The sequence below is a fragment of the Amblyomma maculatum genome, chromosome 7 (genome assembly GCF_055883805.1).
Source record: "Amblyomma maculatum isolate TAMU_Amacu chromosome 7, ASM5588380v1, whole genome shotgun sequence".
In the NCBI taxonomy this organism is placed as follows: Eukaryota; Metazoa; Arthropoda; class Arachnida; order Ixodida; family Ixodidae; genus Amblyomma; species Amblyomma maculatum.
In genome coordinates, this window is record NC_139350.1 from 109,420,767 (window position 1) to 109,426,766 (window position 6,000).

At 47.7% G+C, this 6,000-nt stretch overlaps 1 non-coding gene across 1 annotated transcript; it reads left to right on the forward strand.

The window, feature by feature from the left end:
• Positions 1–3,477: 3,477 nt before the first annotated feature.
• Positions 3,478–3,641, forward strand: LOC146184408 (U1 spliceosomal RNA). Its single transcript, XR_014708964.1, has one exon. It is a non-coding gene; the product is annotated as a U1 spliceosomal RNA (small nuclear RNA).
• Positions 3,642–6,000: the final 2,359 nt, after the last annotated feature.

Genomic DNA, 6,000 nt, shown 5'->3' on the forward strand with positions numbered 1-6,000 from the left:
GTGGCCGCTGGCGATGCGAGGGTCAGGGTGGTGGGAAATGGTGTGTCGCGCGATTGCAAGACGAGCACAGTCATATGTAGTGTTGTCCGCGCACATGGGAACGGACGGGTGGTGGGCTGATCGAGCGAGCTCATCAGCAAGTTCGTTGCCCCCTATCCCACAGTGCGATGGGATCCATTGTAGGACTGTATCGCAGCCGGATTCGGCGAGGCGTTGGAAGTTGCGTGCGCATACTTGCAGTAGGCGAGGTCCTTTGCTAGGCTGCGCAAGGGCCTGAAGCGCTGCCCTCGAATCGGTGAGAATGGCAGCATTTTTAATTTCAGGGCTTTCCAGGAGCAGGGTGGCTGCCAGATTGAGTGCAGCTATCTCAGCTGTTTGTGACGAGGAAGGGAAGTGTAGCCTGCATAATTTAGAGGTGTCCAAGTCGGGAATCACACATGCGGCAGCTGCGGATTTTTCTTGCTGACGGACTGACCCATCAGTAAAGATGAGGGTTCGGTGACGAAAATCCGTGTGAATTTTGGATGCGGCCTCTTGCTGAAGGGCGCATACGGGCGTGTTTCGTTTGCTCTTCACCCCTGGGAGACCCTGATAGATGCGGGGCGGGCAGATTTCATGTGGGGGTTGTGGAGCAGCAAGGGGCGGTGGAGAGGGGCCCAGTATCTCACGGAAGAGGCACATGACACGACCGATGCGTGTGTTAGGTTTGGCTGAAATTCTGCGAAGAAGTTCAGAGCCATCTTGTGCTCGGTGAAGCCGCTCGATGTGGTTGAGGGCAGTTTTGAGTGCTCTTAGTGAGAGGGGGATGTTGCGGGTTTCTGCATAGGTCGCTGCCACCTGAGATCCGTTGGGGAGACCATATATGTGTCGTATGGCGTTCCTATGGCATGTGTCCAGCCTTTTCCATTGGAGTGGGCTGAGGCTGAGCAGGGGAAGGGCATACAATGCTCTGGCTGAGGCGATCGCTTCATGGATTCTTGCACAGAGCGGGGGAGAGGCTCCTTCACCTTTGGCAAGGAGACGAAGCGCTAGTTTACCTATGCGCTTGGTGTCTGCGCACACTTTATCCACCGCAAGGCGCCAGGTGATGCGGGCATCAATTTTGAGGCCGAGGTAAACAACCGTTGTGCGCCAAGGCAGGGGGGTTCCGTCCAGGCGAAGAGGGCGTGTTTTGTTGCGGGCTGCAGCACCACGGGGATGGTAGAGCAGGGCTTCAGTTTTTTCGGCCGACACTGCGAGGCCGACACTGCGAATAAACGCGGTGACAGCATCGAGCGCACGCTGAAGGTCGCGAAGCGATGAGGCGTTGCTGCGGGTTGTTGATGAGGCGAACAGGGCAACATCGTCCGCATATACACACACACGCGCAAACTCGCGCTCAGCACGGGGGAGACACAAGGGTAGTTGGGCCAGCACGATGTTGAATAGGAAAGGGCTCAGCACACTTCCCTGAGGGACACCGCATGGCACTGGACGGGGGGCACTACAGGTGTTGCCCACCTTCACGGAGAGTGTTCGCTCGCTGAGGAACGCACTGACGAAGTTCAGGAGGCGGCCGGTGGCACCAATGTTTTTTAGCGCGTCGATCACTGCCCAGTGAGGAAGACAATCGAAGGCGCTTCTGATGTCGAGCAGGATGAGGTATCCCACTTGGCTGGTGTTGCGGGCGTTTTCAAGGGTGCTGACAACATCCGCAATGCAGTCAGCAGTTGCTCGTAAGGGGCGAAAACCACTCTGCTGAGGCGCCAAGCACCCGCTTTCCGTAGCAAGCCACTCCAGTCTGCGAACTCTCTGAACTCTCGCGAATACTCTGACTCTGAACCGCGCCGTAAGGGAAGGGAGGAAGGTGGGAGTGAAAGTGGAATGAGAGAAAGGGGAGCCGTTGTGGAGGGCTACGGAGTAATTTCGACCACCTGAGGATCTTTAACGTGCGCTGACATCGCACCAGCACACGGACGCCACTTCGTTTTGCCTCCATCGAAAAACGCAGCCGCCGTGGTCGGGTTCGGACCCGGGAACTCCGGCACAGTAGTCGGGCGCGTCTTACCACTGCATCACTCACTCACGGCGGGGGCCGTCTACGCCACGTGGTTTATTAGATTTGTTTAAACTGATAGGAATTATATTCGGAGCGAAGCGAAATACACGCAGATTTGCATGTGCTTTTTGTTAAATTGCCGAAATTAGGGTACTGTTTAGTATAGTACGAGAGACGCAGAATGCTCTAATTTCATTCGAAATAGTAATTGTCGTCTAAGCCAAGTGGTTTATAAGGAAAAACAAAAAACAAGTAAGCACGTATGCGTGCCACCTCCACAAGCTGCGTTGCCTGCTCGATTTCTGACGCTGCTTTCCCCACGTAGTCTTTGTACACTGTCTCCGAGTATGAAAGGGAACTATCAGTTTGCTCAAAAAGACGGTTCGTTTTATTTTCTCAAGTAAAGGCGAAAATTACTTTTGGACGTTACATTTATAATCAATAAAACACACAAAAAAGTATACTTGACACATAAACGACAGAGGAACGGGTAACTTAATGAATGGCATAACTTTGCTGCTTTTCATATTGAACAACCCTACGCAGACCGTGAGGGTTAACTTTTTCATATTTGCGCTATGTAAAGCAAGGCGAGGGTCGTGGATGAGCAAACAGGTCAGTGCGTTGAAAAGAAACAGGTAGAAAGGTGGTGAAATGAATTGAAAAAAAAAAAAGAAAAAAAAAAACACGGCAGGTATAGAAAGCACGTTAAATCCTAGGACACTTAATGTATGTTAGCACGAAGAGGGAAATGGAGGTAGGGCGTGGTTAGCGGAATATCGGGAAGGAATACGGGACCTCTACAAAGAACGTGCGCAAAAAAAAAGACAAGGAAAAAAGTTCGAAAGAAAAAGCCCGGAAAAGAGTAAAAAAAAGAAAAAACTGCTGAGAGGGCGAGGATTGTAGCCGTGACGCAGGTTCAACGTTACCCTTGTCAAGTGATAGTCCCGTGGCACACTACTACAATGCGATCGGAGTCCGTGACGCCACTTGCGAGACTCACGGGAATGGTTTATTGCCGGAAACGCGCGAATCGCTGGGACTTTCTCCGGTACGAACTGCTTGGGGGCACGAACTCTGCACGCTCAATCGCTCAATACGCTGCAGTGCATTGCCGCAGTAGAGGAATGCGAGAAGTTGGAAGGCTGGTGAGGTGGCGCCACCACCCGTTAAACATGTCTATTAGCAACACTGAGACATACGCCAGCGTGTTGTGCGAGTTTGTAGCCTATTTTGTGCACATATAATGGTCAGTAGGCTTCTACAAAATAGTTTTGAATTAACAGCTTGAGAGTTCGCAAGAAAACATTTGTTATTCTCCGGGTGGACAAGCAACACGGAGCAGGGAGAGGCACGTTCTTTTATTTCCCAACGGTCGTAACTTGAGCAGAAGGCGGTGTCTCTGTAGGTTGCCTCCGCGGCAGAGACGTCGTCCAAGCATACTTACCTGGTGCCGAGGCTACCGTGATCAGCAAGGCGGTGCCTCCAGGGAGAGGTGCGGGCATTGCACTACGCTCGTGCTGACCCCTGCCACTACCCCAAACTGGGGCAGATGGGGCATGCAATTTTTGGTAGTGGGGGACTGCGTTCGCGCTTTCCCCCTCGCTATACCATCAAAAGTCAGATTTTATAACTCATCGGCGGCTGTTTTGGTGCTGCTCCGTTGCAGGCACTTCGGTAATGCGAGGTCGTTCGCTTAAGGAGAGTTTAGTTACGTAATAATTCAGATCATAAATAGACAAACCTCGTGGAATGCACAGGTTTGCTTAGTAAGAAATGACCTTCAGCAGTCTATTTCGGATATTAAGTATCAGGGGAATCCCTCCTCTCCTCTATCATTTGCCTCTTATCGGCGTTAATTAGTCGCACTTTATCCGCCTAGAGCAAGTTTGTAGGTACATCATCGCTACTGTCGCTGGAAGAAAAAGGCGCAGTATCTGTCACACTTGCTCTGTGTGACAGATAATAATAATGAGATTCTTGTTGAGGGGGGAAGAGAAGGGGGGGGATTACACGGCCCTATAACTGTCTCCTGTACTTGCAGGGATACACCGCTACGGGGCCGAGTAGAGGGTAAGGGGGAATGAAAGAGGGGAGAGGAAGGGGGAGCGAAAGCGTTGTCGTTGGTAGTCAATGTCGAGGACCCCTGGAGAAAAATGCCAAACATGGAAGGGCAAACACTCGTACAACAAGGATTGGTGGATTTTGAAGCGGGGACGTGCCGCGCAAAGGAGAAAGCCTTCATGACATATGTAGAGATAATTATGAGGTTTAAAGAAAGGGAAAAAAAAAAAAAAGAAAATCTGATAGGGAGATTTGGAATGTCATGGATGCTTATGCTAGCAGTTGGATGCGCGCGGTGGGAGGAGTGGGGCCTTGCAGAAGGGGCAAAGAGCCTTGTGGGATAATATAGGAGGAGATAAGATAATAATAATAATAAAAAATAATAATAATAATAATAAAAAAGTAGTCTGAGGGCATATTTGAAATGCGACAGATAGGCTGGGAAGGAAGGGCCTTTGCAGAGGTTGCATGGGACCTTATGGGATATATAAAGGAAGAATTGATGATAATAAACACCACAAAAAAAAAAAAAAAGAAGAGGGAGAAAAAAAAAAAAGTCTGAGGGGATTATTTGAAATGCAGGAGATAGGGCCTTTGCAGAAGGTGGATGGGACCTTATGGAATATGTAACGGAGCAATTGATGATACTAAACAGACAAAAGAAAAAAAAAAAAGAAGAGAGGGAAAAAAAAAAGTAGTCTGAGGGCATTAGTTGAAATGCAACAGATAGGCTGTGAAGGAAGGGCCTTTGCAGAGGGTGGATGGGACCTTATGGGATATATAAAGGAAGAATTGATGATAATAAACACCACAAAAAAAAAAAATAATAATAAGTGGAGGGAGAAAAAAAAAAAAAGTAGTCTGAGGGGATTATTTGAGATGGAGGAGATAGGGCCTTTGCAGAAGGTGGATGGGACCTTATGGAATATGTAACGGAGCAATTGATGATACTAAACAGACAAAAGAAAAAAAAAAAAAGAAGAGAGGGAAAAAAAAAGTAGTCTGAGGGCATTAGTTGAAATGCAACAGATAGGCTGTGAAGGAAGGGCCTTTGCAGAGGGTGGATGGGACCTTATGGGATATATAAAGGAAGAATTGATGATAATAAACACCACAAAAAAAAAAAAAATAATAAGTGGAGGGAGAAAAAAAAAAAAAAGTAGTCTGAGGGGATTATTTGAGATGGAGGAGATAGGGCCTTTGCAGAAGGTGGATGGGACCTTATGGAATATGTAACGGAGCAATTGATGATACTAAACAGACAAAAGAAAAAAAAAAAAAGAAGAGAGGGAAAAAAAAAGTAGTCTGAGGGCATTAGTTGAAATGCAACAGATAGGCTGTGAAGGAAGGGCCTTTGCAGAGGGTGGATGGGACCATATGGGATATATAAAGGAAGAATTGATGATAATAAACACCACAAAAAAAAAAAAAAATAATAAGTGGAGGGAGAAAAAAAAAAAAAAGTAGTCTGAGGGGATTATTTGAGATGGAGGAGATAGGGCCTTTGCAGAAGGTGCATGGGACCTTATGGAATATGTAACGGAGGAATTGATAATGATAAACACACACACACAGAAAAAAAAAAAAAAAGATTCTGTGGGCATTACATAAATTGGTAGAGATAAAAGTTAGACGATTTGCGGGCAGTTGGTTGCGCGCAGGAGTGAGAGAAGGTCCTTGTGCAAAAAGGCCTTATAGGACTTAAAGAAAAAAAAAAAACACAAACAGAATAATGATAATAAAAAAAAAAAAAATGGAACTGGTGCTATGCGGGGAATAGCGCGGGAGTGGCACACTGAATTGGTGAGAGTTGCTGGCAATAATTTGCGCACTAGGGGAAGATGGAAAGTGTTCACAGTTTTGCACTTATAGTCCACTGTCCCGTAGGAATAACAGGA